Below are 20,047 nucleotides of genomic sequence, written 5' to 3'. Positions count from 1 at the left end.
CATCCTTGGCCCCTCCCTCCGGTGACTTGCTGGGATTGGCAATGGATGAATGAAGGGGCCCGGGACTTCTGCACCTGACGACCATCACTACTCAGGAGTCCCAGGTGACACTTATGGTGGCAGATCCCTTTCCTTATAGACACTGGAGCCACCTCAGTGCTGCAGGAATTTTTGGGACCCACTTCCCCTGCCAAATCCTCTATTGTTGGGGTAGAGGGAAAACCATATAGCCCCTTACAAACCCCTCCAATAAGCTGCCATATAGGACAAATTGGCTTTACTCATTCCTTTTTAATAATTCCTTCATGTCCCATTCCCTTTCTGGGAAGGGACATCCTAACCAAATCGGGTGCCTCTATTTCCTTCTCACCCACCGTGTGCCTTAGCCAAGACTCCTCTGCTATTCCTCTACAGGAATATACAGCTCAAACAGAGTCCTCAGCCCCTTCCTCCCTCCCTGGTTGACCCCAAGGTTTGGGACACTCATGCACCCTCTGTAGCTAAATGTTCACCTGTAATCATTCATCTAAAGTATCCCAACATCCTACCTAGCCCAGGCCCAATATCCCCTTCCCCAAAGGAGCCTTATAGGACTTCAACCAATCATTCAGGATTTAAGGCAGAAAGGCTTCCTGCGCCCTGCCAACTCACCTTATAACACTCCCATCCTGGCTATTAGGAAACTTAATGGATCTTACCATCTAGTGCAAGACCTCTGCATCATTAACTCAGCAGTGGTCCCCATCTTTCCCATTTTATCCAATCCTTACACCCTGCTTTCTTCTATCCCTTATTCCACCACATACTTTTCAGTGCTAGATTTGAAGGATGCATTTTTTACTGTCCCACTTCACCCTGATTCACAGGATCTCTTTGCTTTTACTTGGACTGACCCTTTCACTTGAGTTTCTTCTCAACTGACCTGGACAGTTCTCCCACAGGGTTTCCGAGACAGTCCCCATCTCTTTGGCCAAACGTTATCTCAGGATCTTGCCTCTCTCATATTCGTTTCCTCCTTTCTCTTACAGTATGTTGATGATCTTCTTCTATGTAGTCCCTCTCTTGAGGACTCCCAAAGGGACACAATTATGCTTTTAAACTTTCTGGCTGACAGGGGTTATAGGGTTTCTCCAGCAAAAGTGCAACTTTCCCAGCCTCAGGTTGTTTACTTAGGTGTCAGCCTCTCACCTGGATTTAAAGCCATCACTGTAGAGAGAAAAGCATTAATACAGGACTTGCCAACTCCATCCACCAAGGAAGAAATCCTTTCCTTTTGGGGATTAGCAGGATATTTACAATCCTGGGTCCCCAATTTTTCCATCCTGGCAGCTCCCCTATATGAGTTTTCAAAGGCTACTTCCACTGAACCTCTCCTCAACACAGTGAAAGCCCCTTTCCAGATCTTAAGGAAAGCCCTTCTTCAAGCCCCATTCCTAAAGCTCCCTGACTTAACCAAACTATTATACCTATTTGTCTCTGAGAAAAGTGGGTTCGCCCTGGGGGTCTTAGGACACATGTTTGGTCCCACTTTGGGACCAATAGCATACCTGTCAAAGAGGTTAGACCCCACTACAAGGGGCTGGGCACCATGTCTTAGAGTATTAGCAGCAGCATTTGTCTTAATTCAGGAATCAAAGAAACTCTCTTTTGGGGCTCCCACTGAAGTGCTCTCACCTCATCATCTGTCTAAGCTTCTTACTTATAAAGGTCTGCAAATGCTACCACCCTGTCGGGTGTTAGCCTTACAAACTGCTCTTATCGAGGACTCTTCCATTTCCTTTAAAACATGCTCTCCTTTAAATCCAGCCACCCTCTTACCCCTACCTTCCAACATACATGCTTCTGCAACCCACAGCTGCCTTGAGACCCTGGAGGAGTTACTTCCCTACCCCTCTAATGTCCAGGAAGGAGTCTACGCAACCCTACTTTCATATGGTTCACTGATGGAAGCTCATTTCTCCATAAAGGGATCCGATGAGCTGGATATGCCATTGTCTCTCTTAAAAAGGTAATAGGGTCAAGACCACTACCCAACAATACCACCAATCAACAGGCAGAACTAATTGCCCTTACCTGCGCATTCACCCTCGCAAAGGGATAATCCCTCACAGTCTACACCAACTCCAAATATGCTTTTCACATTATCCTCTCTCATGCTGCCATCTGGAAAGAGAGAGGCCTTATTACTACAAAAGGAAACTCCATCACCAACTCTAGTTACATTCTAAAACTCCTCGAGGCTGTTCACCTCCCAGCAACTATATGCTTTGTACATTGCAGAGCCGATCAAACACATCAATCATTAATCTCTTCAGGTAATAACAAGGCAGATGAGGAGGCTAAAAGGGCTTCCCTCTCATCCATGCCAGCCCCTATTATGGCTCTCCATGATCCTTTGCCTCCACCACTCCCCAACAGGGAAATACTTTCCTATCACCATCGTCTGTTTCACCCCAACCTTTGTTCACTCTTACAATTTGCTAAAACTCATCTGCAACTGTCCTCCTCTGATATCTCATTTCTGAAGAACTCTTCCTCATGTGAAGTCTGCCTGTGAATAAATCCTACAGCTATCAGGCCCCCCATTTTTCTGACTCACCAAGCCCATGGCACCATTCCAGGGGTAGACTGGCAATTTGATTTCACTCACATGCCCACAGTAAGAAAATCTAAATACCTATTGGTTATGATAGACACATTCTTGGGATGGATTGAAGCCATCCCCACCTCCAACAAAAGGGCAATAACTGTCTCTACCTTCATCCTCCATGAAATCATTCCTCGCTTTGGAGTACCTACTTCCTTCCAGTCAGATAATGGACCTGAATTCATTTCCCAAGTCACCCAACAACTTGCCAAGGCTCTCGGGGTCCCTTGGCATTTCCACATTCCTTTTCACCCAAAGTCATCAGGCAAAGTAGAAAGAGCAAACCAAACTCTTAAAAATGTTTTAACCAAGCTCTCTTTAGAACTTCACCTCAACTGGGTTAAACTCCTGTCCCTTGCTCTTCTGCATCTTCGCTCACTCCCAAAGAAACCAACTAAGATTTCCCCTTTTGAACTAATGTATGGTCATCCCATCTTGCTCCCTGGGATAGTGCCCCATCCTTTCCTTCTTCCTTCTCAAATATCCATTCCTCTTCTAATCACATTCCAGCATTTCTATGGGGTTATGCTGACTCCACCCTACCCAAACCTTTATCTGGCCTCTTTACCCAACCTCTTCAAATAGGAGACCAAGTTCTTATTTCTCCTCCTCAGGAAGCTACAATCCCTCTATCTCCCAAGTGGCACGGACCCCATACAGTGATCCTGGCCATGCCAACAGCTGTCAAGGTACAAAATCTACCAGGATGGCTACACATTTCTTGGGTTAAGTTCTATTCTCAGTCCACTAACCCTTTTCCAGCTCCTAATCCACAGGCTTCTTCCAACTGACACTTGGCCACTCCTGTGGGACCCTTTTGTCTCAGACTGAAGATCATGGAGCCCTCCCCCTTTCTCCCATTCCAGAAATTGGGAGCCAGATGACTGAAATACCAGACAACCATGCCCAGCCATGAGGACTGGATTCCTGTTTGTAATTTTCCTAACCACTGAATTTTTTTTTTTCCAATAGAATGCCAGCTGCAAAGGGGAGCCCCCTATCTTTTACTTCCATGTCAACTAATCAGCTTGTATTGCAGAAAATATCAGGATCTCACAAATCGCAGCCTGGCTGCAGATGTGCCCCCAGAGAAACTATCAAGTCCCCAACTCTTCCTGCCACAATGATATCAGCTCTACATCCACACTCAGCAGGAAGTAATTACAGAAGACTGACCTTCATCCATGTACCCCCCCAAAAAAATATATATGTATATAAAAAAATATAAAATATATATATAAGTATATATATATAAAATATATAAAATATATATATATATTTTTTAATAAAAAAGGAAATGGGGGAATGTAAGGTATAAAGCCGCCCACCTCTCCCGTTACAGGAATTTTCTGCCTCCCCATCACCTGTCAGTCTGCTTTCTGCCCGCCTCTTATGTTACAGGAATTTCTGACTTATGCTGCCATCATCTTCCTGCCTCCCATGTTACGTCCTAACGTGTTATTAGTCCATCAGTCAGTCTGCAAGAATTCTCCACCGCGACTGGTTCCTCCCAGCCAGTGAAATTCCAATATCTGGGAGAAGCCATACGCCATCTTCTCTTTCTTTTTTTTCTTTTTTCCACCCTGAGCAGATCTTATCAGTCTGCAAAAATAAAGTCTTTTGTGTAAGATCTCGTGTCTGCGGAGCATTTTTTTCTGGGAGCTACCAGTGAGCCCCAACTGAGCCAGCAACCCCTAACACTTTCCCCAGTGCCAATTAAATAATCAGGACATGCTTTTGAGAAAAAGGAAAAAGAAGTTGCATTGCTTTACTAGCAAAGAAGCACTTCTGTCCCAGAGGCTGTGATTCTGACCATCAGGGAGAGGAGAGAGTTTTTACAGAAACAATACAAAGGCTATAAGCCAGGTGTTCCCTTGGGGGAGGTGGGGATTGTGATTCACATGTTAATTTCTGAGATCTTCTGGTGCCACCCCCAAGTCTGAATTTCTTGGTTCCTGTGGGGGGACAGATAAGTCTGCCTAGGATGGGGGAGATATGTATTCCTGCCCCCGACTCTAGCGGGTTAAGGGAGGGAGAGGAAAAGGGGAAGACAAACATGTCTTCTTAAAAAAATAAGTCACAATGGCTGGACAGCAAGGGCTATATTCACAGCACATAGTGGACCATTGTTACAATCTCATTTTATGGAATCTATTCTCTGGTTCCCCCAAGCCAGCACTGGGCCAGAGGAAAGATTCCCAAGGTCCACAATTCTTACAATGGGAAAGAAAACTGGGAGGCAGTCAAGCGGCCATTAAAATATTCTGAGATGCTTACAAGGAAGCCCTCTGTGTTCCGACTTTGTGGGGGAGTCTTGGGAGTAAGAGTAGAATAGTCTACCCAAAGTCAGGTATATCACTGCTTTTCTGTAGAGGTTAGAGGCTAGACACAATCAACAACAGAGTGCAAACATTCCTCATCCCATACTCAAAGTCCATCCCAGTATCTTAGCCATGCGGGGAGGTAAGCTTCAATCATGCATTGCTCTGGAGCATAACCACTGGCCCAATCTGTCCTAGAAAATCCAGCCTGCAGCTCTGCCCGACTGCAGAGCCCAACTACTGGGTACTACCTGGCCTGGGAATGCACTCTGCATCCCACCCCATCAGAGGTCCTTATTATGCCAGCAGGGGCAGTCAGTGGTCACATGGACTTGAAGAGCAGACATCAAACTCTGCAGACCACAGAGCAAAGACAACAGCCCAGACAAGGAGAATCTGACAGCAAGGTAAGAGTTAGCAATGAGCAGTGAAATGTGAACCAATAACTGAAGGTTCATAGGTTGTTTAATTGCTTTCAATGAACAATGAAGTAACTTCACAACAACAACTCAGACTAAACAGGTGGAAACAAAGGAAGTCGACTGAAAAATACATCAAGAAAGAAAGATCAAAGCTGGGTTTGGGGCTCATGGGTAGAGCACTTGCCCAGCACTTGTTTGATCCTCAGCATCACATTAAAATAAATAAATGAAGGTATTGTTACTATTGGCAACTAAAAATATTTTAAAAAATAAATAAAAAAGAAAGATGGATTAAGGGACTAACTCCTGGCAGTTTCTACTGAAGTGGATGAAAAGTTACGATTTAAGACCCCAGGTTTCTCAATGTACCTCAGAAGTGGAATTTCATGAACAGCACAAGTGCACTAAGATTAAGTCTGCCTGGCCATTGACCCCAGCACCCACATTAACATAAGATGGACTTGTAGATGAAGCCCACACTGAATAGGATGTTTAGCATGACAGTTCCAGAGAGGACCCCCTAGGGTCAAAAGCTCTAAGATGGAGGGGGAGCTGCACAGCTACTTGCTAAAGACTGCTGAAGGCAGACCCCAGATCTCCTGATAAACAGCAGGCAGCAATGAATTTGGAAACAGCACTGCTTCCTATGTTACTCTCTGCTTGGAGACTCTCTTTAGAGTGTTCTTGGTTGAGCCTTAGTTTACTTTCACTCATAATAAAATTCTCTTGCTTGGTTTTTTATTTGACTCCACAATTTCTTTTATGAGAACACAGAACTGAGGTTTGGAGGTTTTGTTCCTCCTGTGACACTAGGAACAACAGCACCTGGCCCTTCTAGATTCACAGGCTAGACTAAAATAATAAAGATCCCTGCCTGCCAAAGAAGCTCTGTGAAGACTGAAGGAGATGGTTATGTACGTATGAAGACTACAATGACTGAGCTTTAAAAAATAATAGTGTTAGCATAAAAAGTCTGGGCAGGATGCAGACCCCAGGAATCATCTCATCAGTTTATTTCACATAGGAACAGGGGGTCAGGGATGAAATAGCATTGTGGAACCCACTATCTTGGTGGAAAATGAGTCCATGAACAAAGAAAGGTAGAGGGTTTATATAGGATATTTCAGGGGTGGTCTAGTGAGCATATCAGTTTTCTTGGGCTCTCAGGAATTTGGGGTCTGTTCTATCAGTGAAAGTTTCAGCTTGAGGGCTTGGGATTTGACCTGTGGGTCAAGGTTCTGAAGATGACAGCTGGAGAGGATCTGCTTTTGAAGGGATTAATGCCCTCTATGGACTGTCACTTTAGGGGTGATGAAACACTTCCTCCCCCATCTGCAGTCTGCATCTGGAGAAGCTCTGTTGTGGGAGATGAAGGCTATAGGTGCATGGCCTTCTTTTTCATCCTCTTTCCTCTGTCCACATTATCTTGGGAATTTTTCATTTTCCATATCTAATGGTAAGTTTTAAGAGTGGACTCAGTTATGCTGAAGAAAGTCTTGGTAAATCTGAAGTCAGATTAAAGAACAATATCAAGGAAATAATCGTTCATAAGACAGGAGTTGCAGAAGGAGAAGCAAGGAAAAAGGGGTCAGGAGTACTGCAGAGAAAAGGGAACCCTAGCACAGCATTGGGGGGAACACAGTTAGTACAACCAGAACAGAAAATAGTACAAAACTTCCTCAAGAAAATTAAAAATAGAACTGCCTTATCAGATCCAGCAATCTCACTATTGAGCATATCTGCAAAGAGAATAAAATCAGAATGTCAAGAAGTTCTCTGCAGTGCTACAGCAGAACTCTTCACAATAGCCAACACATGGAATCAACCTACGTGTCCATGAATGGATGAGTGGATTTTAAAAAATGGCATAGATACATAACAATTCTATGCAGGCATAACAGGCAGGAAATCCTGCCATTTACCTCAATTTAGATTGACAGAAAGACATGTATTAATGGCAATATGCCAGTCACGGAAAGATGAACACTGTATATTCTCATTTTTCTGTGGTCTTTGCACAGTGGATCTCACAGAAATAGCAGAATGGTAATTACCAGTAACCCAGGGAGGTGGTGAGTTTAGGGGGAACATGTTGAGCAAAGAAAACCAAATTCCAATTAGACATGAGGAATGAGTTCAATAGCTAAACTGCACAGTACAGTGACTTTAGCTAATGATGGTATCATGTATTCCTGAAAAATGCTGAGTGGACCTTAGGCATTCTGACCACAAAAATATGTGAAGTTATGCTTATGTTAATTGTATAGGTTTAACCATTCCACAATATGTGACATTCATAAACATCATTTTGTACATGATGCACATACAATTTTATTTGAAATCTTGAAAATAAACAAATTTGAAATTAAAAATTCGAGAAAAAATAAAAAGAAATAACCTGTTTTCCTTGACAACATTGTGGATACCATATGATCCATATGACCTCAGATGATTCTTCGAAGGAGGAACATCACAGAGAGATTGCTCCTGGGATGTTTCCCTGGTAGAAATTGATACTGTGCAAACCTTGAGACATTGAAATCAAAGTAAAGAAAAAAAAAACCCTTTGAGGAAATAAATTTGACTTACATAGACACACAATTGACCACAATTTTTTCACTCTGCTTTCTTCTTTGTACCCCAAGGGAGTTAAACTGCTGGGAGAATAAAAAGAAAATAAACCAATTTATTTAATTAGTTGCACAGAGAATGAAATCTAGACATTTAAGAAACTGTGAACTTGTCCCTGTTGCCATTCCCATGAACTTCTCTGATCTCAGCTTCTGTGAGAGCACACCTGAGCTTCCTGAGCACAGACGGTGGAGAAGAGAAAGCCTCAGTGACAACCACTGGAGAGGGGCTGTGTGTCTCAGCGAGGCTGGAGAAACAGGAAAAGAGGAGAGAACGTGGGTCCTGGGCTTTGCTGCCAGAATAATGAGAAGGGGAGGGTCCCATATTTCTTTCCTCTGTGAAGGTGAAGTCCCCGCACATTGAAGGAGATTCAGTGTCCATTGAGGTGTGTCTCTCCCACTATCCTGTTTCCTTCTCTCACTCTGGTTCTACAGCAGTCCTCCAATAAGAGCTGTGTTCTGGTGAGTCCCAATTTGTCACCCCTCTCCTGTAACCTGTGGCCTGTCACATTTCCCTCATCCAATTATTTATTCATTAATTCCTTACCAAAGACCGACCATGCACAGGGTATTATTGTATGCTTTGTTCCAAATCAGATTGGCGTTTTCTCTTATATTTCCTGTTATTCCTGGCAGATAGTTGTGATTAGTTTTTTATTTTATAGTTATCATATCATCTTCCTGTGCACAGTGGCGTCTACCAGTAATGAAATTATTTCTGACATTTAATAATCAGCCCAGTTTCTTTTTATTATTCTTTCCCACATTTTCCCTCTTTTTGTCCAGAGAAACATGGAAGGGTAAGGCTTGGAAGAGACTGTTTTGGCAGGTTCATGAATACAACACAAATGCTCTAGTGTTTAATGTAGCATTAATGTGGTTTGAAAACATCCATCATTTAATGGGTCACAAAAATGTTTGGTTCTTTGTTCACTGACAATCTCAGTCCTGGATTCTAATTACATAAATGAGTGTAAAATTTTGTCAAGTACAATTTATCTCTTGCATTTATGTGTTCATCCTTCTTCATTGACCTATGAATTGTGTTCATAAATATGATCATGCTATTCAGGGTTCCATTGGTTTGGTATGCCTTGTTCACCACGTGTTTTTGTTTCTAAATTGATCTTTATGTATTTTGTGTAATTTTGCTAGTTTGGTCTATATTTAGGCATATGACACTCTGAAGGTTTCTTGTGTTAGACATTTCTGTCTTGATGTCTATGATACAACCAACAATCTGTATTTGTTCAGGACTTGCAATGTGACTGGCACAATGATGCACCTTACAGAAATAGAGCAAGCAATTATGAAATTCATCTGGAAGAATAAGAAACCCAGAATAGCTAAAGCAATCCTTAGCAGGAAGAGTGAAACAGGGGGTATTGCAATACCAGATCTTCAACTCTACTACAAAGCAATAGTAGCAAAAACGGCATGGTATTGGTACCAAAATAGAAAGGTAGATCAATGGTATAGAATAGAGGACACTGACACAAACCCAAATAAATACAATTTTCTCATACTAGACAAAGGGGCCAAAAATATGCAATGGAGAAAAGATAGCCTCTTCAACAAATGGTGCTGGGAGAATTGGAAATCCATATGCAACAGAATGAAACTAAACCCATATCTCTCACCATGCACGAAACTAAATTCAAAATGGATTTAGGACCTCAGAATCAGACCAGAGACCCTGCAGATTATAGAAGAAAAAGTAGGTCCAAATCTTCACCTTGTTGGTCTAGGATCAGACTTCCTTAACAGGACTCCCATAGCACAAGAAATAAAAGCTAGAATCAACCACTGGGATAGATTCAAACTAAAAAGCTTTCTCTCAGCAAAGGAAACTATCATCAATGCGAAGAAATAGCCTACAGAAAGGGAGAATATCTTTGCCAATCATACTTCAGATAGAGCACTAATCTCCAGAATCTATAAAGAACTCAAAAAACTCTACTCCAAGAATTCAAATAATCCAGTCGACAAATGGGCTAAGGAAATGAATAGACACTTCACAGAAGAAGATCTACAAGCAATCAACAAACACACGGAAAAATGTTCAACATCTCTAGTAATAAGAGAAATGCAAATCGAAACCACCCTAAGATTCCATCTCACCCCAATTAGAATGGCGATTATCAAGGATAGGAGCAACAACAGGTGTTGGCGAGGATGTGGGGAGAAAGGTACACTCATACATTGCTGGTGGGGCTGCAAATTAGTGCAGCCACTCTGGAAAGCAGTGTGGAGATTCCTTAGAAAACTTAGAATGGACCCGCCATTTGACCCAGCTATCCCACTCCTTGGCCTATACCCAAAGGACTTAAAATCAGCATACTACAGAGACACAGCCACATCAATGTTCATAGCTGCTCAATTCACAATAGCCAGACTGTGGAACCAACCTAGATGCCCTTCAATTGATGAGTGGATGAAGAAACTGTGGTATATATATACAATGGAATATTACTCAGCCATAAAGAATGATAAAATTATGGCATTTGCAGGCAAATGGATGAAATTGGAGAATATCATGCTAAGTGAGATAAGCCAATCTCAAAAAGCCAAAGGATGAATGATATCGCTAATAGTGGAGGATGACACATACTGTGGGGGAGGGAAGGGTTAGTGTTAGGGTTAGAGGGGGAGGGGGGCAAGGATGGAGGAAGGAAGTACTGTATAGAGGGTAAAGAGGGGTGGGAGGGGTGGGGGGAAGGGAAAAAATAACAGAATGAATCAAACAACATTGCTCTATGTAAATTTATGATTACACAAATGGTATGCCTTTACGCCATGTACAAACAGAGAAACAACATGTATCCCATTTGTTTACAATAAAAAAAAAAAGAAAAACAAAAGAAAAAAAAAAAGATATACTGGGATTAAAAGAAGCAGTTAACCACTGTTCTCCAATTGTTCCTGTGCATAGTTTAGAGAGCTATAATTGAGTAAAAGATAAAGGCTATAAAGTTGCCTAGTAAAACCCATTCTGTACACATAATTTTGGCATGGATATATATTATATGTGCAATTACTCATGTGTATAGAATAAACACTTGTAATTTCACCAAAAAAAAAAAAGAAAGAAAATTGTACTTCATAGAGTGTAGTCACTGCCCTTCTGTTCCTGAATTCATAGTCAATGAAGTAAATCTGTCAGTACCTCAAAGAATTAAAACTCAATGTCTCTCTTTAGTATTTGTAAATCCATTTAATGAATCAGGTCAATGAGGGAGAAATTTCTTTTTTTATGACAAGAATCTGATACTATTCTCATGTTTGCAATTCAGATTTATGTCTCTGAGGCTATATAACTCCATTATAGAGTGCTTGGTTTGCATGCACAAGGCCCTGGGTTCAATCCCCAGTACCACAAAAAAAAAAAAAAAAAAAAGAAAAAAAGACTTAGATTTATGTCTCTAAGGAGAACTTCTTATTTTATTACCATACTACTTTCTTGTGGTTTGGGATTTTATGTCCTGGTTTTTGTTTTTTAATATAGATAAGAATTCATTTCTAGCTTTTTGTAGAAGTGATACATGTTGGTATTGTGTAAAGCGCTGAGCTTTACAAAGTTGTTGGTAAATTTCAATTCCCTCAAATATTCCAAAGTTTCCAACAAGCATACAGTATGGGTTTAAGTAGGATTACAGTCATCTCATGGCTATAAATTCCACACTTTTTCTATTATCTGCATTTCCTCTCTTAATCAACCCATCTCATGTCATCCTCAAGTCATGGGGAGGATTTAGGTCCTTTTTGGATGATGGCAAGAGGCCTCCCTCAGTTCCTCACCATGAGGAGCCCTGTGGACAGCTCATAAAACAGCAGGTGGCTTCTGTTGATATAAGCAAGTAGGTGAGAGGGCAGCAGAGGGCCAGGCCTACCAGACTATGAAGACAATGGTTTCAAAGCACCCCAAGACAATGGAAAAGTCCCTCTGCTTTCCAGTCTGGCCCCCACTCCTCAAGACTTACAGCCCACTGGCAAAACTCCCTATGCAACAACAGGCAGGTGGACACACCTACGTGTCCTCTGCATGGGGTATCCCTACCAACTCACCAATAGTTGAGTCGGCTCCAAGGCCTGGAGTCAAAAATATATACCTTGACTCTCTTGTGGCCACAGGGTCTCACCACAATCTCACCATAAACTGAAATCATTCTGTTCTCAAATATGGTAAGTGCATCAGGGACTTCTGATGTCAGCTCACAAAGGAAGTGCTCCTCCCACTGCTGAATACATCACAAAGATTTGCATGTGTGTGTGTTGTCACCTAGTGAAGGCATTAACTAAGTTACCTTTGCCCAGTCATTTGTTTTCTGACATGACATGTTAGAAATTTATTCATTATTATTTATTCTTATTAAGCACCAGCTTAATACTGCAGAAAATTTCAAATCACCCGTCAACAAGTCACCCCCACACACCCAAATTCTTGATCAAGAGCTTTTCAAATAAAGACATGCTCTCTTCTCTCTTCTGTATATTAACATTATTAAATAAAGAAAAAGATTGTATACATCTTGCTGTAAAATGCTGTCCAAGGTGCTGGAGACAGTGGCTGCCCAGGCTCCCTTCATTGCCCAGGTCCTGAAAGATTCTTGTTCATGATCTGTCTCTTCACAAAGCAAGTCCATCACTTGCTGGGTTTATCATTCTGAGGATCAAACACTTTCTCACAAAATCTCAGTCCCGTCTCTTGCCTTAGCTACTGTAGGTAGGCTGGCATGACTTCATCTTCCTATTTGTTTGCAGGTTTGGCATAAATTGAATGAAGGGGGAAACCAGTCTCTCCAGGAATGGGAAAATTAGAGATTCCCAGGTACACATTTCTTTCTCACCTTGACTTTTGGAGTTGCACTTTTTGAGTTTCTTTACACACTCCGAAATATACAGGGTGATATACATCGAGGTCTTATCGGCTTCATTCTTAATTTTATAGTTTTTGAAGAAGACATTGGCTTTCATTATCTGTATCTTTTGTCTCCCTGGTGGCAGGTCCTTTGAACTGTCTTCTGGTAGGTAACAGGGTCATGTTTCCAATGAGTTTGATGTCAGGGTTCGTGAGAGAAGAATGGTAGGCTGGCATCCTCCTGTCACCGTGGCTTGGATCCAGACGAGGACCCAGTCATTTTGAAATTGATAACACCAGTTGATCAGGAATTATGATTCTTGGAATCTACCCACATTCCACCCATGAGGACCTTGTGATTCAGAGAGATAAATTTGGACAGTGATTTGTGATTGATTTTTATAATAAAACTTGAATATATATGCCATTAAGTTGGACATGGAATTAAAAGTGCTATTTATTTGTGTGGATAAATGTTAGAAATAAATTTTGCAGGACTATGTAACTAATCAGCAGGCATATGGACCTGGATTGGATAGCTAGGTGTTTGGTATTGAGAACTTTTAATACAAATGGGTAGTATTGAATTTTTAATATTAAACTGCAGTCATTTCATAGTGGATAGATGGGATCAGACATTAGGAGTCCCACCATACTGTAGTATAAAGGACATGATGGATGAAACCTCAAAGAGCTGTTTGTGCAGTAATGAATCATTTCCTTTCTGCCTTTTCTAATTTTCCAACACATGATGAATGTCCTTAATGAAAACAGAAAGAGCCTAAATTTGGTCTTTCTTGGATTTGCATGCTACATTTCTACCCTCACTTTTTTTATCCTTTATTATTTGTATATCATTTCAAATCCAACCCTCATTCTATGATTCCTTATCTTGAAAATACCACTTAAGAAATCTAGGTGTTTTATATAGTCCTGATAAAAAACAAACCTTAAATTTAATTTTTAAGAAGTTTTTCCCTTCAATGAAGGAAGAGGTTATTGGATGTGTGAAAGCTGAACTGTCTTTGCTTTGCCTTGTAGGACAATGAATAATTTTTCCAATTCACATGAAAGCTAGAACCAGTGCAAAAGGCAAGCAGAACTCTTTCCTTTCCAAAGCCCTGAAGTCTAGCAGAGAGATGGCAGAGATAAGGCACATCTGTACGTTGCAGATTGTGAAATGGATCATTCACAATCTGCATCATTCAAGTTTCTCACAAGAAAAGGAAACAATGGAATATTCATTTGAGTCATCAGATAGATGGAGAGATTAATAGAAAGGTGATAGAAGATAGACATACAAACTACATGTGGGATAATGTTTGCCCTGACTGTGGTACACTTTGAGTGTATAAATACATAATGTCTATTATCTGTTCTTGATCTGCTATATTTGTATAAACATAAAAGTGTAAGAGTGTCTTGGCCCTTAGGATGAAGTGCTACTGAAATTCAAGTAAGTTTCAATGCATCAACACTAGAATAGATGATGATGATGATGATATTTGTATTTACTAAAGTCCTACAGCTGTGTATTTTCTGTTTCATCCTAGAGTTCCTCAGCTAAGCACCATTAAAATGACGACCCTGTGGCCATGAGAGCTCAACCATGTGCTCCAGTCCACTCAGTTAGTGATCTCCAACTGTGCTAGGAGAAGTGGGGCACATCTGTCATCCCAGCAGCTCATGAGACTGAGGCAGGAGGATGGCAAGTTCTAGACCAGCCTCAGCAACTTAGCAAGACCCTGTCTCAAAATAAAACAAAAAGAGAATTTAAAAGGTCTATGGGTGTAGCTCAGTGGCAGAGAACCCCCAGATTCATTCCCTAGTACCATGGAAATAAATATTTTTCAGGTGATGCTGAAAATAAATTTCAGGTTGTAAAACCCATATGTTTCAATAATCCATTGGCCAATGATTTGTTGATAATACAGGTTTTCCAATTTATCCATTACTATGGACTAAATGCTGTTCTAATCAGTATATTTTGATTTTTATCTCCTGGAACAGTCTTTCAATTAAGTGCTTTGTTATCACATCACCACTGACTTGGAAGTTAAACACAAATTTGTTTTCTGTCATGCTCCAGGTCACATAGTGTGTAATATCATATAGTCCCTGCTTCATTCCTCATCTCCTTCAGCTCTAATGGGGTTAATCTGTATCTCTTCTGGGTCATAAGTGAGAAAACCAAGACTGATGTGAATCTCTTGCTGGGCGCCTAGTGAAGGCTCATACGTCCCCCACAGTATTGATGAGAATATCACGTCAGATAAGAGATCCTGTATGTTGTGAATCATGAGACAGGGAGACTAGGCAATGGTGCTCATTGGACTGGAGCCATCAAACTTAAGTGCTAGAGGCACAAGCTGATTATTTGTTCTTATGAGACCTTGAAGGATCAATGCAATTCCTTGAAGGAATTCAGTTAACTGAAGTGTTCCACGTTGTGTCAAACGTTAAGTACTTTCTAATAGTAGTGACAGAAGGAGAAGAGGAAACCAAAGTGAAAGTGCATAATAGCTTTGGTTTCTTTTATTCAGAAGGAAGGTCCTATGTGCTTTTTACTTATTTTTTCCTTTTCTTCCTTTTTAAAGATCAATCTTTTTGTTTCCATTTTCTAGTGGAAAAGTATATATACAACAAAAACTTTGTATTTTAACTCTTTTTCTTTGGATACTTCAGTAGCATTAAGTACATTGCATGTTGGGGCAACCATCAGCAGCAGCAATATCCAAAATGGTTTCATCTTCTCAAACTGAAACTGTGCACTGTTGTAAAACACATTCCATTCTTCCTGCTGCATGTCCCTCCTCACCCCCGTTCTGCTGTGAAACATGCTGAGAATAAAGACATGAAGCAACAAAACAATGTGCCCAGCAGGCAGAACTTACAAGTGGAGATGTTTGTTATTGAGGTTTTTCCCATCCTCAGGCCCTGAAATTAGGTTTTCTGCAGTGGAGCCTCATTAGGGCATTTATAATATCTCTGTTCAACTGTGTACATTATGGGGGCCGCAACATCATTTCTGAGAGAATGCAATACAGCGGATCCAAGGCGTTCCCCAAAACTTGTCCCATAAGAGAAGCAAATAACAGGTAGGTGAGACCTACATGTTGAAAGGCTTTGCACTTACCATGCAGTGATGGATTCCCATAAAGGAAGAAACAATTTTGTAATAAGAGAAGAAAATTTCTTAGTTGGGAAAAACACCAAGCTTAGCAGCTACAAGATACGTGACCGTGCTTTTAGTAAAGTTGTCAGAACAGACAAGATGAGTACAAATCCGTCCCTTGGTTCATGATGCTGTGGTTGCTGCCATCCTCATCCTCATCCAGCATCACAATGCACTGGGAGCCTGTAGGAAGGTTCTCAGATGCCCTCTTTCATGCTCTCCCAGGTGAGATGACAATGGGAAGTAGTCCCATTTCCTCTCACCAGAGTGAGAGGAAAGCAAAACCCTTGTAAGAACTTTGGTACCACAGGACAGCCAGGTACATAAACTTAAATCCTCACAACTGAAACTTTGCATGTTGGTATCCTCCCATCTTGATACCCAAACTCTTCATATTTGTCCTACTTATGGACAAAGAACCACCTGTTCTCACCCTCTATATTCACTGAGTTATGCTGTGTGCCTGCTGGGTCATGACCAAGAACATGGATTCCAAACTCCTCCTCTGCCTGGTGTCCAATAGCGTGCAGGCTCTAACCTCAGGACTGATCCCAATACAGTGTCAGTAGCTTCCTGATGCAGAAGACCACAGGAGGAGCAAAGGCTGATCCATAGCTATCACATAACTTGAAGATTCAGTATATAGAGCTCCTAATTTGCCAAATTACTCCATAATATCCCATTCTCTAAGGACATCATAATATCACTGAATGCAGAGTGTGAGAAAATGAATGTCCAAGAAATAATAAAGCGACTTCCTCTACTCAAGAGGAAGTTCTAGTGTATCCACTTCATTCAATTCTTTCTTTTAAAAAAAAATCCATCATATTTAAAATTTCCTCTGTTCTTTGTGGTAAAATACACATAAGTAAAAGGTGCCATTTTGAACTCAAGAATGTCCAATTCAGTGAAATAACCTATTTTAACCATATCTGAGTGCACGATTTTGTGACAGTAATTACACTGGCTTTTTGTACAAGCACCACTCTCTCCATCTTCAGGAGATTTTCTCCTTTGGCAAATTAAACTTTTCACTCATTTGAAAAACTGTCTCCCTCCACTCCAAAACCATCTACCACGATTCCACCTTGACCATGACAAGGAATCCGAGTCATCAAACTCCAAGTGTTACCAAGAGGGCACTTCTTCTAGGCTACATGTTCAGTTTTCCTACATTTTACAGTTCACATTCTGGAGGATGCCACAGGTCCTGAGACTGGAGTATCCTTCTCTTGAGCCTCTTCTAGGCACTAGCAATGTCCCTGTTTCTCTAGGCTGTAGATGAAGGGATTCAGCATGGGGGTGGTCACAGTGTATACCAAGGAGGGCACCACACCCTTGCTGGGAGAATGGGACACAGCTGATCCAAGGCACTCTCCAAGGACTGTTTCATAAGTAAGCAAACACCTACCAGTTGGAGGAAAAGGTGGAGAACACTTTGTATTTCCCACAAAATGATAGGATTTCCAAGTGGTGAAAATGTTTCACAGTAAGAGAGATGTACACCAAGGATAAGGAAAAACAAATATGACACCAGTGAATCACAGCACTATGTTATTGGTAGTACCATCAGAACACTCAAGATTAACAGATCGAGGGCGGTGACTGAAGAAACGAGTTGCAAGGAAAGCAACAGTGCAGCCGAGTCCTAGAGTCTATCAACAATGAGGCCAAACTAAGTAGCTACAGCGGCAGGGTCTATGACACTGATTAGTGCATGGAGTGCCCTATGGTCCCAGAGTGGCCCATTTCCCCTATTATGAGTAGCATGTCACATGGTCACCAGGTACATGACAGGAATAATCCTAAGAGGAGATGTTGCAGTTCCTGGATCATCTGAGAGACACTTGAGGTGGAATTCTAAATGCATGTTAGATTTTTACTTCCATGTGAATAGGACACCTTTGAGTAGAAAAGAAGGTGGGATGAAGGAAACAGGTGAGCCTCCTGGACTCTACATTTTCACTCCAAGCACTCACAGTGGAGTACCCAGACTTGAGGCCCAGACAACTTCAAGAATATTTCAAAGTTGTAACACACTCTGTCTCTTTGGAAATCCTCCATTCTTGGTTTCTATAGCATTCAACTCCTTCTGTACATAATTTTTTTTTTAAGAATTAAGAATTGAATCCAGGGTCTCCTACATACTAGGCAAGTATTCTACCCCTGAAGTACATCCCCAGCTCTTTTTATTTCATTTTGAGACAGTGTCTCAGTAAGTTGCAGAGTTTGGCCTCAATCTTGTGGTCCTCCTGCCTTAACCTCCTTACTAGTTGGGATACAGACATGTGCCATTATGCACAACCACTTTAGGGACCCTCAACAGAAGAATGTTAGAAGACCAAGAACACTAAATATAATAGACTTATGATCACAGTAACATGCAACACACCCCAGGGAAAAAAATCACAAGATAAGAAATAACTTCCCCTCTTTCACAAATCAATTCTTTTTAATTAAATAAAAGAAGTAATGGATTAAATATACCATATTGTATTCTAAGATAGTGGTCTAGATTCCTTCAATGAAGGATATATATTAACATCGCATAAGACATAATCTAAAGACTAAATTAACACCAATTGTTCATTATTAGAACATATGGTTCTCTGCCACTTTTCTTCCAGGGGTTCCAAAATTCTTGTTTATTGGTTTCACTCCCTACAAGGATGAAAGTACTCAACCAAATGCTGTTTGTCTTTTAAAAATAGTACAATCATGTACATCCACAAGAGTGGAGTCTTAAATAGAATATGACCAATTCCATGCTTGTAGAATTATATCAAAATGAATTCTACCATCATGTATAGCTAAGAAGAACCAATATAAATAAATAAGTAAATAAAATCATTCAAAGTTCTGCCTCCTTCCTTGATTTAGGTAGATCAAATTTGGGGAAATATGGTTTAATTAACTGCATACAACCAATGATATCTCAGACTAGCTATGTGGCATTAGTGTACACTGTGCCTGTCAATAATTAAATAATAATGAAGTACTTAAAACACTTTTGAGTCTTTTAAAATTTTTATGCAGTTTTATTATAACAAATCCCATAAACACCTGTTGAGGAAAAGAGTGCTTTGCATTTTTTCCTGTGGTCATCTAGGGTGCCCTGCTAGTGTGCTGCAGTGTGTCTATGTTCACAAACCCTCTCATTTACAGTGGAGAAGTTTAGATCCACGGATGCCCTCAGAGACAGGTTTAAGTCCCGACATTTTTATGTTAATGTACTTGTTTTCACATCAATTTCTAAACCAATAATTGGATTGTGATTCTTTGACTTCATCATGTGAAGGAAACTCAGGGGTCATTATTTTGTCAGATTTCTCAAGGCTTCAGTGGGAGTAAATATAAAAAAGAACAGTGAAGAAACTCCTGGAAACAGGAGGAGATTCCTTAAGTTGAAAATGGTGATGATAATTACCGAACTACAAGGTGGTCATGAGAACTATTTTTACCTTTTACATTGCTTCTCTAGTGTTTCTTAATCTACTATCTTAATGTATTTGTATGTATAAATATTAAAATATTCAGATTCCCAGACATCAAACCAGAACAAATTTGATCAGTTTATCTGCGTATGAAGTTCTTGGTGGTTGATTTGTGCTTTATTGTGTTTTGTTTGTTTTTGTACCAGGGACTGAACCCACAAGTGGTTAACCACTCAGCCTCATCCCCAGCCCTTTATATATTTATTTTGATAAAGTGTCCTACTATGTTGTATAGGGCCTCACTTAGCTGGGGAGGCTGGTTCTGAAATTGAAATTCTCTTGCTTCAGCCTCCCAAGTCATGGAAAATAGAGGTATGCACCACAGTGTCCAACTTGGTGGTCTTTTCTTGAAAAGGTTGAGAACCTCGGCTTTAGAATATATTTTGACCTTCAGAAATCATCAAAAAAACATTACTTGTTACTCCTGAATAAAACGGTCTTTTTGAAAATGAAAACATTTTAGTCATATTTGCTTCATAAATGAAAGTGTATCTAGATTT

The 20,047-nt window shown here is 40.7% G+C and overlaps 1 protein-coding gene and 1 pseudogene across 3 annotated transcripts in view; both read right to left on the bottom strand.

The window, feature by feature from the left end:
- Positions 1 to 20,047, bottom strand: part of LOC306646095 (olfactory receptor 7E24-like) — a gene marked incomplete at its 3' end in the record, with an annotated part of 85,990 nt that overhangs the window by 31,581 nt on the left and 34,362 nt on the right. The gene's annotated exons all lie outside the window — the stretch shown is intronic.
- LOC306646173 (actin-related protein 2/3 complex subunit 3-like) lies at positions 11,434 to 13,115 on the bottom strand (annotated as a pseudogene). The gene has a single exon. The product of its transcript is annotated as an actin-related protein 2/3 complex subunit 3-like (transcript).

The sequence above is a fragment of the Sciurus vulgaris genome (genome assembly GCF_902686455.1).
Source record: "Sciurus vulgaris genome assembly, chromosome: 16".
Taxonomy (NCBI): Eukaryota; Metazoa; Chordata; class Mammalia; order Rodentia; family Sciuridae; genus Sciurus; species Sciurus vulgaris.
This window is presented reverse-complemented; position numbering and strand designations above follow the sequence as displayed.